This window comes from Oculina patagonica, chromosome 12 (genome assembly GCF_052425735.1).
Source record: "Oculina patagonica isolate OP01 chromosome 12, crgOcupat, whole genome shotgun sequence".
Taxonomy (NCBI): domain Eukaryota; kingdom Metazoa; phylum Cnidaria; class Anthozoa; order Scleractinia; family Oculinidae; genus Oculina; species Oculina patagonica.
Window position 1 is genome coordinate 8,799,086 of NC_135769.1, and position 19,688 is coordinate 8,818,773.

Below are 19,688 nucleotides of genomic sequence, written 5' to 3' on the forward strand. Positions count from 1 at the left end.
TGAAATTTGAATTTGAACACCTCCTTAATTATTCCCAAATATTCAGAGTGAACAAGCAAAGGAAATGACCAGCTATGTAAACTTTCAAGATTGCTTTTGCATATTAAGAAAAAACTCATTATTGTTTATTGATAAAGAAAATTCTGAAAAAACCAATTTCAATGCACTGTCAGATTTCATTCTTGTTATTAAGACATTCTATAAAAAACCATTTTGCATAATACCATGTTTTAGTTACCGCCGAGCATGCACCTTGTGTCGGATAAGGCGTCCCATATCTACAGTCATCTTAGTCATGCCGCGACTCTGCCTGCAGAATCTTTTACAAAATTAGATTTTGCTGCGTCCAACTTTCAAACCAAAATAAAGGAGGCGATGTATATTAAGTTTGTGAATTTCTCCCCTGCAACTTGCAAATAACGATTGAGTAGAAACGTGCGAAAACGTGGGCAACAGGTGAGCGTTTCTCATTGAACAATGATTTTTTAGACTGGTTAAAGCTTATGTCTTCGACGTTTATCATGATTATCAACTTAGCTTACTGGAATTAATTATAGCTTAATTACTGGTGACAGTTTAATTTTCTCAACGTTTAATTGCCATTGCGTCAAAGCCGAGAAAGCCATGAAGCAAAGTTTGTCAGGAACAAGTGCGTCCGGAATACCTACGAAGTCACATTAAATGCATACATTTATCCCTTTTCAACGTGGCCCATCTCTTGAGGACAAAAACAAATTATCTTTCTATAGGGCTTATTTTAAAACAAATTCGTTATTACTTTGTCTTTCACTGAGTAGCTTTTTAAGTTTTTAACTGAGCACGGGACTAAAGAGAAAAGATATTTGCTAATCCCGAGAGACACATATAGAAGATCACAAGGGAAAAAAACAAATACAGTTGTTCCTTACCAGCGCTCAGCATGAAGAGGAACAAAATTTTGCCCAGCATCTTTCACGCGATGCGTTCGTCGCACTTAGAAGAAACGATTGACTGTCTACCTTATGTATAAGCAAAATAATGTATTTGCTTGTTCAAGTTGAACTAACGTTTGGCTTTCTAATTAATGATGTCATGGTAACCTTACGCAATATATGGAACGTTCATACACAAGAATGCATACTTATTCTTTCTGGATTTTTCAGGGTCAATATTTTAATTTTTTTTTTTTTTTTATTTAGTTTTGGAGCAAGATGCCAGTTTATCTTTAAGGGTGATCAAACGAATCGAAGTAAATTTCCAAATCGTTAATTCTGTATTACAGAATCAGTAATTATTTCACGAGTTAAATGCGTGGATAAATAAAAGAATCAGAAGTCATATTTTCCTTTTAAACAAATCAAATTGTTTGTAAAATTGGAAATAATTACTCCTAGCACTGAATTGATATAAAGAGCCATAACATCCACGTTTTCTACCATAAAAAAAATAATAATTTCTGTGAATTTTAAAGAAAAAATCTAAGCGTGCCGTTTCTGAGTTTATTAAGTTTCAATCAGGCTTTGAAGCGGCTGCTAAATCAACAGCTGTCTTAGAGTAAAAGCTCCACAAGCCTCATTGGTATTTTTGTATTTGTATTTCTGAGTAGTATAAACACTTACTATGAAATATGTACCAAATAATCGCTGTCTATACTGTTAGTTATTTAAATAACTTTTTCTTTTACAAAATATTACGTTATCGCGCGTTATTAAGGTAATTTACGAACTTACTTAACTTAACAGGCCTGTCAGTTTTCACGTCTCACTTATTTAAATATCTATTTAAAAAATTGAGTTATTTGCTAGAATTATCTTGAATTTTTAGATATTACCAAAGATATGTTTTGGCACGAGTGTTCTGACACAGAAGACGTAACAAAAACAGAAATGGAGTTGGGTTTCTTTCAACTACAAAACACTGAAAATTCTAGATAATTATTGCCTTTTAATTGCAAAATACATAATAAAGTTATCCGGGGAGAAGATCGACTAACTCTCCATAACTTATGCTTGACTTCAAGTGGATAATGTTATATTCTAATACGTTGGGCTTGGTAAAGCCCTTGATTTTCGACATGAATGAAGTGAAATTTGAATTTGAACACCTCCTTAATTATTCCCAAATATTCAGAGTGAACAAGCAAAGGAAATGACCAGCTATGTAAACTTTCAAGATTGCTTTTGCATATTAAGAAAAAACTCATTATTGTTTATTGATAAAGAAAATTCTGAAAAAAACCATTTCAATGCACTGTCAGATTTCATTCTTGTTATTAAGACATTCTATAAAAAACCATTTTGCATAATACCATGTTTTTATAGTTACCGCCGAGCATGCACCTTGTGTCGGATAAGGCGTCCCATATCTACAGTCATTTTAGTCATGCTGCGACTCTGCCTGCAGAATCTTTTACAAAATTAGATTTTGCTGCGTCCAACTTTCAAACCAAAATAAAGGAGGCGATGTATATTAAGTTTGTGAATTTCTCCCCCTACCAATGCAACCACTTATCTTCTCTCTTATCAGTTATTATTTTTATTATTATTATTGTATTTATTCGGTTTGCATGTTTTGTTTTTATTTCTACGTTTGGTGATTTTTATTATGTTGTTTCTTAGTTACTTAAATTTTTTTTTGCGCGTTATTTTTTATTTTCAGTGTATGAATTTAACTTGTTAATGTAAGGAGTGTGATTTATGATGTAATTTTATAACGTACTATTAATACGTTGAATGTAAAAGAACAACTGTTCAACTGAAGATGACATGAGAACGTCGAATCATATAAAATTGCCAAGGAAATTCAATCCCGTACAGCTATTAATCGTGCAAAGAATACGAAAAATACAAGGCACCATTGCACCATTCTTAAAATGAATTTATACCAGTTTTTTACGCGAAAGGCAAAATTCTGCCAAGAAGATATACCTTTCGTGCAGAGCTTCAGAAATCTATCAAAAGTTTGCTTAATTGTTGTTTACTTTGCATTTGCAATGGGTACAGAACAAACACAGTGTTTATCACTTGGCAGAGATATTGAGTAAAATTAACCTGACTCGGAGATAAGTTTAAAAAATTTATTTGTTATACTTGGCGTGGCACTATTTCTAGCTAGTCAAGTGATTTCGTTGAAAAAAAAAAAAGATCAGATGACATTTTTTTCCTTGCTTGTAGCTCAAAATTAGTAATTTGTTTGTCAAAATGATCACTAAAGAACACGTTTTATGCATGACCTTGACTTTTACTAAAAAATAAACCAACTATGCAAACTTTTTAAGTTTGAAATAATTAAACAAGTGCTCAAACCTCAGTAAATTTTAGTAAATTCATCTGGGAAATCATTTGTTTTAGAACATGTCGCCTAGAAAAAATCAACATAACCTGACAAAATTAATAACTTTTATTTATCTTTTGAAAGCCCATAAAGAGAAACAAAAATATTCGTTAAAACAGGTTAATTTCGCTGGACATGTTATGTGTCTTTTTGACATGGAATTCAACAGATAACTGCAGAGGATTCGGGTTGAACAGAATAATGAACAGCATTTGCTTTATTTTTCTGCCAAACTTAAAGCCTTTCTCCGGTCGGCAAGTCTTTAATCATTTTCAGTTTACATAGCCGGTTATTCCTTGAGGAGAATCATTCTGTAAAAATTTGGAAATGATTAGGGAAGTCTTCACATGTAAATTCCATTTCATACATGTGGGAAAGTGAAGTAAACTATCAAAAATTTGTCAAATGCATTTGCAATCACGACTTAAGAGGCTGTATCTGTAATAGTGGTCTGCCCGTTCTGGCTTGTTAAATAGATTTCGCTCTTTTCTAGTGTGTTGCAAGACTTTCATGTAATTATACTAAAAACACAATTCACTTGACCGGATCATTAATTTTTTTCGAATTTTTAAGGATTTTCGGTTCACCCGAACGAGCACTTGTAACGACCACTGTCAAGGCTTAAATTTACCACAACTTTGAAAATTAATTAAAAAAGAACTAACAACTTCTGTACCAAACAAACACTGCAGCCTGTTGAATTATGTCTTTTTAATTTATCACACCAACTTTCACGAACATTGAGCTCGAATCAAGCTAGCAGCAAAACATTAATGACACCCCTATCACACACCTTGATGAAACACTTGAAAACGGCTCAGATTCAAACTTTATTTTTGAAAAAGTGAGGCGGTCTACTTCAATCAAACCAACGCAGCCAAAAAGTAGATGTAATAGAAAATGTTCCTATCGAAAAAAACCTTTTGGTATCGTCTTAATGAAATATTTACAGCTGTGTAAACTTGCCCAATTTCGAAGATCTTCATGTTTGCAGCCATTTTGAGGGACTCGTCAGGACGAGGAGTTTCATCAACTGGCCTCGCAGACATACCTCACACCTTCAGAAATAAACAAAGATTAGATATAAATGCAGTGCAGTTCAACTGAAAGAGAATAAATCGTGTTTAAAAATGGAAGCTCGACTTACATTTTGACTGTTACGGACGTCTACGGACGTACGGTTGTTACAATTGGAATTTCGCTCGATGATTCCACTAGAAATAACAATATTTGACATACAAACTTCGACTTAATGTAACCTATGAATCAGCTCGAGGCTGTAACTTTGTGCTTTTCCTTCCTTACTGGCGTACAGCAAAGATTTTCCATCGCAAAACGTTGAACGTCGAAGAAACAGCTAAAGAAACGGCCTGTCGGTCACTACTTCATGTATGAGGCACTATACGGTACACATACGGTACACAACGGTACTCCATACATGAAGTATATAACCGACCAATCGATAAACATGTCAGTTTGGTCTTCTTTACCTGATGCTTGCTGTTTTGTCGTGAAAACAACAGAAACAACTTCGCTGTACGCCGGTAAAGAAGGGAAAGCACGAGGTTACTACCTTACGCTACATTCAGTCAAAGTCTGCGTGTCAAATATTGTTATTTGTTGTGGAATCATCAAGCGAAATTCAGTCGAACAAGAATGACCTTACGCCCGTAGAAATCGTTGGAATGTAAGTCGAGCTTCCATTTTTAAACACGATTTATTCTCTTTCAGTTGAACTGCAATGCATTTATATCTAATCTTTGTTTATTTCTGATGGTGTTAGGTATGTCTGCGAGGCCAGTTGATGAAACTCCTCGTCCTGACGAGTCCCTCAAAATGGCTGCAAACATGAAGATCTTCGAAATTGGGCAAGTTTACACAGCTGTAAATATTTCATTAAGACAATACCAAAAGGTTTTTTTCGATAGGAACATTTTCTATTACATCTACTTTTCGGCTGCGTTGGTTTGATTGAAGTAGACCGCCTCACTTTTTCAAAAATAAAGTTTGAATCTGAGCCGTTTTCAAGTGTTTCATCAAGGTGTGTGATAGGGGTGTCGTTAATGTTTTGCTGCTAGCTTGATTCGAGCTCACTGTTCGTGAAAGTTGGTGTGATAAATTAAAAAGACATAATTTAACAGGCTGTAGTGTTTGTTTGGTACAGAAGTTGTTAGTTCTTTTTTAATTAATTTTCAAAGTTGTGGTAAATTTAAGCCTTGACAGTGGTCGTTACAAGTGCTCGTTCGGGTGAACCGAAAATCCTTAAAAACTCGAAAAAAATTAATGATCCGGTCAAGTGAATTGTGTTTTTAGTATAATTACATGAAAGTCTTGCAACACACTAGAAAAGAGCGAAATCTATTTAACAAGCCAGAACGGCCAGACCACTATTACAGATACAGCCTCTTAAGGTCATTGCCCTGAAATAGAACTGAACACAATTTTTTAACCAAACTTCGCCTACTGGTTTATTACTTTAAGGGAACTTAAATTTTGAAATAAAAAATGGGGGTCACCAGATTCGTTTAGGAGCAGAAAGACCTTGTATATTCCATATAATTCCTTTAAAATTCCTCTGCGAGTACCAGCAAAGTACACGTTTTTAACGATAATTTATTTTTCAAACACAAGAATTGATCTGTTTTCATTTTACAGAAAGAATTTGATCGCTACACCCAAAATATAAGAAAAAATTGATAGGTCACCAGACTCGTTTACGAGAAAGCGACAATTAACTTTTCTCGCGGACTAAGCCACATAGAAAAAAGCCGCCATTTTATTTATGTGCGCGCGCCCTCGCGCGCTTATTACGCGTAAAATTCTGCTCAGTAAGGATGCGCAATGCAATACAGGGCAATGACCTTAACACAAGCACATGGTTTATCATTTGGCCAAGATATGGAGAATAATCTACCTACTCTAGACCAGGTTTACGAGGTGAGTGACACTGTTTTTTTTGTGGTAGGATAATTAGTTTGAATAATTAGTTTTTTCTAAATATGCAAAAGCAATCTTGAAAGTTTGCATAGCTGGTCATTGTCTTAGGCTATATTGAATCCGTAAAAATTTGGAAATAATTAAGGAAGTGTTTAAATTTGTAATGTTAAGCGATTCGCAAACATATTTAACTCGAACCTATTATCTAGAGGCTACTTTGTTCAAGTAGCCTTACTTTTTTTCTAAGTGCATTATTTTAGTTCCATCCATAATTCTAATAAAGGTCAAGTACGAACTACTTAGGCTAGTCCATAAAGTAATAGAATCGCTTCGCTGATGGCAAACGAAAAGTTACTCGCTACAATATTGTCAATTTTTTCCTAGGATAAGTTGTAATTATGTATTTTGCAATTACATGACAATATCTAGAATTTTTCGAGTTTTCAAGTTGAAAGAAACCTACCTACCTAAAAATGGTTTTGTATGCTTTGTTAAGCCTCTTGTGTTCAGCCTATTCTCAAAACTGCTAGAATGCTCGAGGCCAAAAAAATCAATTTTGGAAACAGATATTTAAATGAGCGAGATGTGCAAAATGGCACGCTTGTAAAGTTGAGTATCTTCTTTATTTACCTTTATAAGGTCAGTTGAGTTTAATGAATTTAAATATTATGGCGTTCTGAAAATCATGTCCATATTCTAATTTAAAGAAAATGGTGTTCGTTGTTCGCTGTTTTTTTTTTCGAAATTTCCTTACATATATCATGAACCGTCACGAATAGCTAACGATTTGAAAGGCATAAAGACAAATTTTACCTGCTAAATTGACGGCCATACTTTGCCCGAAGCCACGAGCATGGTTACGCAACATTTTGTAAAAGGCTAACGATTAACAATATAGACAGCGTTTTTTGAACATATTTCACAGTTGATACTACCCGTGTATAAAAATAAAAAACTTCAAGTAAGGCTTGTGGAGCTTTAACTATGAGACAGTTGTTGATTTAGCAGGCGCCACATGTACAAGGCTTGATTGAAACTTAAAAGAGAACAGATTTTTTTTTTATCTTTAAACCAGAATTACTCCAAAATTACTTTCTTATTTTGGTGAAACAACGCCGGTAGAGTCTAATGCCATAAATACATCAAATTAAGATGTTATAGCAATAGCATAAAACTGCTTGAGCTCTAAATATCAATTCAGTGGTAAGGCTTAATTATTTCCAAATACACAAACAATTTGATTTGTTTTAAAGTCAAATATAACTTCTGATTCTTTAATTAATCCAACGCATTTAACTCGTAAATAACTAATGATTCTGTAGTGCAAAATGAACGTTTTGGAAAGCCACTTCTTATGTCCACCTTTATAGATAAAATGACATATTTCTCCAAAACTTAAAAAAACGTAAATATCACTTTAAAACCCTTAAAAGAATTAGTAAATATCAAAACGTAGAAACGTTCTATATATCACGATAGTTAACTATTACGCCAGCTTAAACTCACAAACGCAGCCAAAGTTTTTCTTCGTGTGAGCTTTAGACGCAACGAAACCAAGTTAAAAACGAGCAGATACCCTGAAATTACCCTGCAGCACATAGTTGCAAAGCACCAAGATCGCCAAACCACCATCAGTACAAAAAAGACTAGGTAAAATCTGCCCGAGATATATCACGGACTCGTGATCTTTTTATTATTTGATATCGTTGACGGAGAGCGGTGTTTCATAAATATGTTCTCCGACTTTCAACTTGGGAATACATCTTAGTTACAAGGTGGAACTTGCCGACTGTTGTACTGTGTTTCAGAAATATTGTGTACATCCAAGAACTGTTAACAAATCAACAGTTTTTTAGACACAAATTGCTTCTTAACAAATTTAGTGTTTTTTATAAGACAAGTGTTGTTTATGAGGCTTAACTGAACAGTGTAAAATTGTTAAGGAGGAAGAAACGTTTGCTCAAGCGGGCGCTGCTATGTTTCCTCTGGGCCACCATCCTTTAGTCATTGTGATGTTGTTTTTATCTAATCGTTAGAAATTCCTTTTTTCATGTTTTCGTTCGTTGAATTAACGATTTTTAATCTATTTTGTTTTTCAGCGCGATCCAAACTTTTTGACAAATGTGCTTATGTTGAAAACGAAGCGAAAGAAGAGTGTGGATATATTGGTATTGACTCCCACACGTGCGAAAGTAATCGTTGCTGTTTTAACAGTATAGTACCAGAAGGATTTCCTCATTGCTTCAAGCCCGGTAAGTTTCGAAATAAAAGAAACTAAATGATGAAAGAGCTAGAAAAAGAACGAAAGAATTAACAAACGAACGAACAAATGAACGGACGGACGGACGGACGGACGGACTGACGGAAAATAGACAAACAGATGAACAAACAAATGGGATAAAGGAAGATGAGAAGAATGGAAGAAAGGAAGGACGGAAGAAAGAACAAAAGAACCAACCGAACAACGTGCGAACAAAAAAAAAGCGAGCGAGCGAACGATTTATATTAAATTTAAATTACGACACTGAAAACCGATTTTTTTTTTCAACAGATAGCGAGTGCCTTGTCATAAGCCAGGATCAGCGTGTAGATTGTGGCTTTGACGGGGTGACGCCAAGCCAGTGCAAGGAGAAAGGATGCTGTTACCAAGATAACGTCCCAAGCGGCGTGCCACAATTGCTTTGACATTAAATCTCGAATGGGTAAGATATAAGATTTACATCCTGCCAATAAATTGTTTCATTATATGACTAGCTCCGTGATCGGTCAAGATGAAGTGACCACGATGGAGCAATCTTGACCGCTCGGGATCGCCCGCTGTGTTCCCACAAGAGAAGAAACTTTTTCCGACGGTACATAAAAAAATCTTTTCGTCGTAAATTTCCGCTGAAAATAAATATGCAAAACAACACATAGTTTTCCTGTCTGATTTTAAAGAAAGTAAGTCCAAAAACAAAGAAATGGGACTTGAAGCGAAGCAAACAAATTAAACAACAAATGTTAACGAATGTCGTGAATTTTATTTGCGGCAAAAACCTGCTAATACAAAAATTAATGCGCAAAGCGATTTGAAGACATGATATCAGTTTGTTTGTCGTTTGTGTAACATCTTCAAAAATGAAAGAACGCCGACGGCACGGCGAACCAGGCACTGCAAGTTTAACATATTTTCACCAAAGCCTCTAACGCTTACGTCGAATAAGCGTGGGTCTAACAATTAAGTTCAAGCTTTTCCCGTGAAGTAGTAAGTCACACACACTTTTCAACAATCACAATTTATTACTCAGCTCGTGTCACGGCAGGCTAGTAAAGCGCCAGAAGTGAGCAAATTTCCAATGGACATTCTTGTTTTAAGGCCTTTAACTTAACGTTTATTTGCAAATTTAAGCCATTTCAATATCCTTTTGAGGGTTAAAAGAAAAGCCGGTAGAAACCGAGAGCGAGCCGTCTAATTGTGATAGCATAACCCACTGACCGATCTATTCAACACAAAATATAGCTAGAGTTGATGTATTAAAGGTTTTGATTGATAAAGTTCAGCAAAGACTAAGCGCGCGCTCCGAGAGCCTTCTACGGATCGATAGTAGGCACCTGTTTAGCCAATCAGATTGCGCGATTACCAATAGTAGGTCAGTGTGGTTATGCTAACTCGTATTAGTCAGGTACAAAACATATTTGCTGGTTTACACATTTCTTTTACTGAAAAAGATTGCAGTGTAGAAGAAAGTAAGCGAAAAAGCTGTGGTTTGTATGATCGAGTGCATTGCGAGGCCAAGGGCTGTTGCTATAATCGATCAAGGTGCTATTATGCTGTTGGTAAGTACAGATCATTTTGTTATTCTAATTATTTACGTGATATTTACATTTTCGAGTCACGCTTTTTGGCAGGAAAAAAATTCACCGATTTCTTCGAATTTTTGCATCCTAAATGAAAAATGTTCCAATAGGCTTTTTTCGATATATTAAAATTCAGCTTGTTAGCGAGGCCAAGAGGACACAAACAAAAGAAATGAAAAAACATGAATAAACATGATTGTAAAATTTCAAAACCCGACGACATATTTCTCCCAAACTTTAGCAAATAAGCCTCAGAGCTCACATGTTTTGTATCTGCAAGTTTGATGACGCTCCTTACTATACAGCTCGCTGCGCAAAAGGCTGGTCAAATTTTCTTCTCAAGATGTCACGCTAATGCATTCCTGTCAGCTTGTGCACAAAATAGCGGAACAGTGCAGCTAGACTATCGGTCATCTGAAGGTACTATTATCCCCAAAACCTTATCAAAAAGAAAGTGAGTAATCAGAATGCTACAGCAAACACAAGCTGCGCAACAAGACGGTACAAATTTAAGGTTAAATGAAGTACTTTACATTAATCTCACCTATCACATATTCGTTCATTTAATTAAAAAAAAATTATTAGCATGACCCCAAAAAAAGAATGCGCTGTCAGAGACGTCAACTTCGATTCAAGGGGTTTACAGAACAAGAATGAACTAGAAATCCTTTTGTAGCAAAAATGGATTTTCAGGCTCGAGACTACTTATTCCCAAGAAGCAAACAACTGTCAAACTGCCCGTGAGAAATGCAAAAACAAAGTCTAAAACAAAAACATGGAAGCTCCAAGCCTTATTTGCTAAATTTTGGGTAGAAATCTGTCTTGAAAATGTGGCCAAATCTCAAAAGATTCTATTCCGAATGAAAAACGAATGGAATTTTTAAACTTCGAAAATTTATCATCCAGAAGGTAAAAATTCGAAGAAATCGGTGAATTGTTTCCTGCCAAAGAGCGACTCAAAAACGCAACCATTTCGTTAATAAATTGGTTTGTATGTTTGGTATCTTTGAATGCAGACGGCCACAAGACACATGAATAAGGCATTTCTACTATGCTTAATGCCTCTTTTTCAGTCTCGTCGTCACAATAGAAGCCATAGTGTAGTGCTAGTCAATGATCTTCGAAAATGTTAAAGGGTAGAGAATAAATATTACCTTATTGTAATTTTCAGACGCCGATAACACACAGTAATACTATTCTGTGCAGAGCGATACATCAACAAAACTCAAAAACATAGAGGAGTAAGAAGAAAAATTGAAAATCGTTGCAACGGAGGACTAATTATCCATATCTTGTATAATGGGTTCCTTTTCAACTATTTATATTTATTTTTCTCTCTTTTTTCTATTCCTTTTCTGGTTAAAGGTGAATTCGAAGTTCCTACAAGTAAGTGTTGAATCTGACAAAGGTATATGACGATAAACAACCATTTGGCAACAGCCATTCGGTGTTAAAAAGCCTGTGAAGTAAAAATAACTGCCCCTTATTTTAATGGCTTTTCAAAACAAAGGCAAGTAAAAATAAACGATATTAACGAACGACGTTTCGGTTTCGTCATGACTCCATTATCAAGTTAACAAAAAATGAAAAGAATAATCTGTCAGAAAAAGTTCGCTTAAAATTAACATAATAAAATATACAATGTCATGCAAATAGTTTGGCTCGGATTGAGTCTGATTGGACATTTACAGATGGTGACAATTCTCTGATTAGTAGCATTTCATGCACTAAACAATCAAACTTATTCTTGCACTTCTTGATGACATGGAATTGTTTGTCAACGTCTTTAATTAGGGACAATACAGTGTTTGTTTCTATTGATCTGAACTCAGCCAAAGCAACACACATGCCTTATCAATAAGTGTGTTCATTGTAATTAAGAAGAAGCAACATACCTTATTGTTACTTAGGGCCGAATCGCACTAGCGGACAAGTTTTAAATGTCATGACATTTTTGACAAAAACAAAATTGTCGCGACAAGTCAGGACATCTTGAAGAGAACAAAAGGTGAAATTATTAGTACAATAGCTTTGCACGTGCTTCTGGCATCCCTGTACATTTCTCAGCACGGCCGTCTTGGACAAACATCAAATATGCAGTACGACGCGGTAAAAAATTCTAAAACAATTTGCATTTAAAGTACGCGCGTTCTTATGCAGTGGAATAATGAGTCGTCTCAAGATATCCTTTTTCTTTTATCATTCTTACATTGGGCAAACACTTCGCTTTTAAACATGCCTTGCCTATCGCGGAAAGATTTTGCGGCTGAATTATGATATTGGGAGCCACATCACGGTGCATACTATCGCAAAAATTTTGGAGTACGTGTTGTTATTAGGTCCAGTTTGGGCCAAACACAATAGCCAATCAACAACGTATTGTTATCTGGCATTACGAGGGGCATGAGAATGCGACTTGTCATGAATTGTCCTGCCTCGAGGCAGGACAACGGCGCCTTTGAAGATTTGTCCGTTTTGACAAAATTTGCCCTTGTCCAACAAGTCGTACGCACTTGTTTTTGCGATTGTTTGACAAAATGTATCGCGCGTGCAACGCGGACCAATCATAAGACAGCTGCTTCTTTGTTTTCCTGAAATGTTGGACAAGTTGTAGGTCTCAATAAACGTAATCGCACTTGTTTTCTTAAACAAGTGACTCTTTAATGATGAAATCTACCAATTGTTACAAAATTTTTCCGCTAGTGCGATTCGGCCCTCATTTTCTCGGGAACTTAATTTCGCGAAAATGAAACGTGCATATTTCGCGGGACTTAATTTTCGCGATTTGGCCAAAAAATACCCAATTAACATAAAAAAAAATACAATAGAAAACGTTTGAAATAAATTTTCGCGGGTCTTTAATTTCGCGATGTTTTGAAAGTCGCGAAAATCGCGAAAATTAAGTCCGCAAAAATAAGTAACAATAAGGTACCTAAAAAGTATTTCCATTCAATACTGTCAATCTCAGTGCTGATTTGGTCGTAAAGTTTGGTCGTAATATTCTTTAACTATCCACCCCGTGATGACCATCGCCAGCCAAACGCTAAATAAAGGTCTCGGTTAGCATTATTTCTCTGGTTTTTCTGTTACCCTTTGTCCGAGTAAAGATGGTTTCCGCCGAACATTCGAGCATTAATAATACACGCAAAAATAAAGTTACCACAGAGATCTCATAGCATGGTAACAGTTTGAGTAGAGCTAACAAAAACCTACCAGAACTTTAGGTCTCAAGCTGACCACCCGATAGAAAAATGGATTTGAAGTTATCTTCATTTCAGTTTAAAACGACGTTTCACGCCAGTTAACCCCATTCAGACCGGGCTTTTTTAGACCTTCTCAGACCGGGGGGGGGGGGTTCACATAGGGCCCCCCCCATGTAACTTCCAGAATATTTAAGCAATCACCATGAAACTTATAGGATGTATTGTACGTCCGAAACTCTTTCTTTTGGTATTCGTCACGTGTGATGGTGACGTCACATCACGTGACAATTACATCATTATGTCAAAACAGCCGCCATCTTGGATCCGCCATCTTGGATTTCAAAATTTTTCCAAAATGCCAGAAAACCACCCAAAATCACTGCAAAGTACTCAAAATGAATAAACATGTGCTTTAAACACGTAAAAATGTAAAAATTATCCCATTTAAGTTGATTTTTATTAACAGAAACACGCAAAATGACAAATTTTGGAAAACATGCTTGTCAAAATGCCGTTGCCATGGTGGTGTCAAGTTCCTGATACATCATCTAACCCTACCAAATTGTTGCCAGATAAATTTTAGGAAAACTCAGAAAGTTTGGCAGCGTTTGATTGAATCTTAAAGAAGTTATAAAAGTTATAAGTCAGCGCGGGCCTCAAAAGCTCCCCCCCCCCCCCCTCCCGGTCTGAATAGGGTTAAAAAACAAAATGGCGTTCGTTTTAAACATTTTTACAAGGTTTGACTTTTATTTTTTCAGAATGCTTTTGAGTTTAGTCACGGGGTCACTTAGACAAATGAATTTCAGTCAGAGATGTTGTTTCAAATAGTATTTGCTTTAATATGACATATATTGAAGAAATCATTTTCTTTGTTTTATTTTCTAAACAGCTGCCCTCCCCACCACCAAACCAACTGGTAAGTAATTTTTATTTGTATTAAATACAGTCCACTTGTAGCAAATACAGTCGAACCTCCATCTACGGCCATCTCTCTATAACGGCCGAGATGTTTCGTCCCAGCCCAACACCGAGCCACCCAGTTTTCACTCTTTTTGAAACTACCCTGCAACGGCCAGTTAATTCTGCATCATTGTAGACGTTGTAGAAAAGTTAGACCTTGCACTGCTCATTTTCTAACTTTGTTTCGTAGTTTTTTCTTTCTATTTAACAATTAGATTTCGAGCCCGAAATTTCTTTTTTTTGCAATCTCTGTTTCGATATTTTCTTCTTCGATTTGAGTCAAAATCGCCTCATTGAGAGCAACGATTTTTTCTATCTCCTTTGCGACAGTGGATTTGTATTGTTTATTTCAACTTTCTTGTGTCACGGATTTGTTTTTATGATCGTTAGTTACCGCCAACTCTTTTGCTTCGTTTATTACTCGTTCATGTGTCTTGTATGCACGACAAATTCTCTTCCACCTAATAAGGCTCAGCGATATATTGACGACTCCTTCCAATGACCTAATTTAGACAAATCCAGTATTCAGCCAACAGCATATCGAATGCGATGACTCGACGGGGCTAAGTTCAAATTGCGTCGCTCATAGTTAATCTCTGATAAATACTCGTAATTAAAAACTTTCAACCCCAACAAACCTGCCAGCTACGCAGGCTAGTTATAAATATAATATTTCATTTGCCAGGAAAATTATTAAAGTAATCATGTGCTTTGTTTTGTATTCTGAACAGTTGCCCCCACCACCTCCGAGGGTAAGTTATTTTGATTTGTAATTTCTATTAGTAGGAAATACAGTCAAACCTCCACATACAGCACCGTTTCTTTGACGGCCAGGATGTAAGGTTGCATCTGATTGAAAAATAAAAACAAAATACAATCAAATGAACCAACGAATCGGCTGACGTGCGGACGGACGGACGAGTAAATTATTACGTTTAAATGCGAATGACGACAAATTTGATTTTATTTCAATAGATAGCGAGTGCCTCGTAGATCAAGATCAGCGTATAGATTGTGGCTTTGAAGCAATGACGCAAATGCAGTGCAAAGGAAAACAATGCTGTTACCAAGACAACGTCCCCAGCGGCGTGCCACATTGCTTTTACAGTAAAATTCAAATGGGTAAGATATACTGATTTACAACCTGCACAAAAAGGTGCGTTCATCACCCTTGTATAACAAATAAAGACGGAGCATATTTGCGCTGTAGGTGTCGCATTGAGTGAGTTTTATTTTAGCTTTCCTTCGTAACACAACAACATCTAACATGGCAGCTCTAATCTACTGGCCTTTCCACGTGTTCTCGGGAATTCCGAGTGGCGTAATTCACGCGAGACTTTACAAATGTTGCTTTTCGTGGAGTGACTTCTCCAAGACACTCCCGAGGCAAGCTTTGTTGTATTTCACGTCAAATAAACACTGACAATGTCTCTCTTAAGCCTATCTTAATTAGAAAGATAACTCGACAGAAAAAAAGTATATACACGAACTTAAACATGCATCTGACTAAGTATTCAATAGTTTGTTCAGTTTTTCTCTTGCTTCGATCGCAGCTCTGCGAATAGGGCGTTTCTCAGTATGCTCATTTCTCCTCTTTTGCTTGCTTGCGTCATCCTGTTGTCCGTTACCGAGCTGAGGTTGGTTGGTTTTTCACTCACTTCCAAGCATTCTGAAGGGTACAGAAAAATCAATAGTCTGTTCAGCAACGTTCCTGATGCAGTTCTATGGAAAGCCGTTACTGCCAAAAGCCTTTTGACTTGTAAATCCTGGTCGAACCGGCTTTCAGTAATGGCGAGTTTGAAATCGAAGGTGATTAGCTACGAAGATGCATGGTTGAATTCTAGAAAGCTATGGTTTAGTTTTTTCAGGGAGTCTTCAGTTCTCGCCAGCAAGTTTTCGTTTTTCTTGCTAGCGAGTTTTCAATTTCTCGCTAGCGAGTTTACAAATTCTCGAAAGCGAGTTTTTATTTTCTTGCTGCCGAGGTTTCATTTTCTCGCTAGCGAGTTTACAAACAAGAAACAAACAAGAAACACCTTCTTCGGGCTCATGGTGAAAACATTTTCGCTTGTTTCTTCTATATTTCCTTTCATAGTCCGCCAAAATATGGGCCTCGTTTTCTTCTAGGTGAAGGCCAGGGTATAGAACTGAAAAACTCGCTAGCGGGAAAATGAAAACTCGCTAGTGAGAATTTTTAAACTCGCTAGCAAGAAAATTAAAACTCGCTAGCGAAAAAAGGAAAACTCGCTAGCGAGAAATTGTAACCTCGCTAGCGAGAAAATGAAAATTCGCTAGCGAAAAAATGAAAACTCGCTAGCATTAACTGAAGAACCCCCTGAAAAAACTCAACCATAGCTTTCTACAATTCACCCATGCTTTCTACAATTCACCCATGCATCTTCGTAGCTGATCACTTACGATTTCAAACTCGCAATTACTGAAAGCCGGTTCGACCAGGATTTACAAGTCAAAAGGCCTTTGGCAGTCACGGCTTTCCATACTGTTTGGACTGTAGCTGCTCGTACTTTGCTTGTTATGAGCTCTTCGATCATTCCTAACTTCCAGGTTCTTCTTGGTGAACTCTCTTTCAGAAGTACGACATCTCCCATTGGTGGTCGAGCTTTGGATTGAACTCTAGGAGCTTTCAAGTGTTTCTGCATCCATTCTCGTAGACTCAGCATATATTTAGTTCAATGATGAAGCTCCATTTGATTCCTTCATTGGCTAGATAGCTTTGCATGTCAGGGCTAGTGGTGGCAAACTTCCATGCTTCATCAACAGTTGATTTCGCTACTTGAATTGTTAAGCATTGTCCGATATCTATCCTTAGTCCTTATTATATAGCTGACACTTGAGATTGTTTCTTGTATTATTCTTGATTGATTTAATCACTGATGCAAAACTGCTGTTCTGGATATGTCTTTCCCACATTGTTTTCGCTTGGTTTAATTCTTCAGCTTTAAGTTCTTCTTTCTCGGTATTCTTCTTTCGAAGCTTTCTAATGAATCGTAAGGCCCATGCAGTCACTCAGAGAAGTATTGTTATGAAAGGATAACTGTTTTCATTCAGCTCAAACGAGGAAAGTGGCTTGCCAGAGTGGTCTTTCTTGCGATTCATTTCAAACAGTGGATAGGTGTCGTACATAATCTGTGGACCAGCAGGCTTTTTGGCCATCTGTTCCAATGTGTTTTCATCAATCTGCTGAAAGTCCCTCGAAGGCCACTTGGTCTCTTGATCACTGAGCCAAGATGGTCCATGCCACCACAATTGATTGTTAACTAGTTCTTCTGTGGAAACACCTCTGGTGGCTAAGTCAGCTGGGTTCTGAGTTGTGGTGACATATCTGAACTTGACATCTTAGCGAAAGATTGGAATCCATCCCAACTTGGATGCCATGAGACTTACTCCTTGGATAACTCTTTCATTGGTATGTCACCAGAGAAATTGTCACAATAATAATCATTTTCAAGGAGTAGCTCTTTGCTGACAGTTTTATTTGATAGTTTCTGACATTCACTTCTGAAAATTATACTAAGGGTTCATTTGATTGGGAACCAACGAACCAACGAACAGACGGACGGACGAGTAAATGATTAAAATTCAAATGACGACAAATTCCATTTTATTTCAATAGATGGCGAGTGTCTTGTTAACCAGGATCAGCGTATAGATTGTGGCTTTGAAGGAATGACGCAAATCCAGTGCAAAGAAAAACAATGCTGTTACCAAGATAACGTTCCCAGCGGCGTACCATATTGCTTTTACAACAAGACCTATATGGGTCAGATATATTGAATTAAAACAAGCCCATAAATGGGTGCGTTCATTACCCTTGTATAACAAATAAAGACAGATCATATTGAAGGCTTCTATTTTTTCAAGAAAGTCGTAAATATGTCAAAACTATTTGGGACACCGGATATTTTTTGCTTTGTTTTATCTTTGAAACGTAAAGCAAGTGATGTCTTAAAGGTCGGGACACACTAGGCGATACGTCGCTGCAACACGTCGCGGCGACATGTTGTGGCGACATGTCGCCTCGTGTGACATGGTGCATTCTTGCGACAAAACCAGTCGCTGCGATTTGTCGCACGAATTCAAATTATGTCGCACAAATTCAAACCAGTTTGAATTCGTGCGACACATCGCAGCGACAAAATGAGCGATAACGTTGTCGCAGCGTGTGTACACGTCTGCGACAAATTGCTGCGACAAGTTGCTGCGACACATTATAAATTGGCCGTTCCGAGGTTGAGCAGGGGACTGGGGCGAGTTTTTAATTTTTAGCAATCGATAATCTGACTCCATCACATAAAAGAACTTGGTGAGATTGGTCATTTGACCAAGTTTGACGCTTTTAGAATGAACAGAAACTAAGTTATGGGTCTTGAAACATGATTAAAAATCCATACAAGCGTCTCTTAAATGTTTTATGATTTTTGTGATACTCTTAAAAATGGGCAAGCATAGTGTTTTTCATCTTAGTTTCTTTCAAATAACGGGTCTTTGACAGGATTTTACAGCTGTCACAAAATTGATAAAAATTTTAAGAGTTTATATGGTTTTGGGGGACGATGGTTTACAATTAGAGACGTTTGTATGGATTTTCAACCATGTTTCAAGGACAATGCTTCTACGTGTATGCTCTTTAGTTACGTCACATTTGCATTACTTCTGAGAAGAGAAACCCTAAAGCAGCAAAACCCTAACCCTACATTGTTAGTTTCAATGATACATTTTTTGCACGTATTCCTTTTAATCGCAGCTCCAGCCTATTCAAGTTCAAGTAATTGTTCGATTTTTAATCGGGCGTGGCCGATTTATAGTTTACCCTTTGGTCGTCCTAGAGCATAGTCTCCTGTCGGCCAAAAAGACGGGGATAGCTTGGGGTTGCTACAAAACCGCTACGGGTGACGCATACCGCAATGGTTTTCATTTTAGTTTTGACAGGAAATCGTTGCAGGCACACTTGGTCGACTTTTGGGTTAATGTGTAATCAGGTTGTGTTTTTTTGCTTCGGAGGAAGGACAGAGAAAAAAGCTTACGGGGCAAAGTACAGTATGGGGCCCAGTTCTCGGCCACTTTTGACGTAAACTTGTATTTCTTACCTCAGAAGAACCGCAGGAACTTGAAATTTCTCCCAGAGCTAGCTACATTATTCAGCTTTTTGTTGTAAAGCTATCGACCGGTCAAAAATTAATTTGCCCGAGCAATAAAAATAAAAGCTCCATTTGTGGGCCCAGTTCTCGGCCACCTTGGCCCAGTTCTCGGCCACTAAAAAGCTTGTGCGTAATTATCTGTAAAAAAATGCTCAATTAATTTTCACAGTCATAAAATCACTCTGTAAACCTATTTATACTATATCGATCCCAAATTATTTTTATGATGCTTTGTTTTACTTTAGAAAAAAAGGATTTTAACGCGCCTAGTTGCCTATGTGCA

The 19,688-nt window shown here is 36.9% G+C and overlaps 2 long non-coding RNA genes across 2 annotated transcripts; one reads left to right on the forward strand and one right to left on the reverse strand.

Annotated features, from left to right (window-relative positions):
* Positions 1–4,129: 4,129 nt before the first annotated feature.
* LOC144632063 (uncharacterized) lies at positions 4,130–4,797 on the reverse strand. The gene is made up of 2 exons (XR_013566852.1): positions 4,460–4,797; positions 4,130–4,370 (listed from the first exon to the last, which is right to left on the reverse strand). It is a non-coding gene; the product is annotated as an uncharacterized LOC144632063 (long non-coding RNA).
* Positions 4,798–9,982: 5,185 nt separating this feature from the next.
* LOC144633334 (uncharacterized) lies at positions 9,983–18,122 on the forward strand. The gene is made up of 6 exons (XR_013567031.1): positions 9,983–10,065; positions 11,452–11,472; positions 14,179–14,205; positions 14,981–15,001; positions 15,225–15,371; positions 17,881–18,122. It is a non-coding gene; the product is annotated as an uncharacterized LOC144633334 (long non-coding RNA).
* The last annotated feature ends 1,566 nt before the right edge of the window (positions 18,123–19,688 follow it).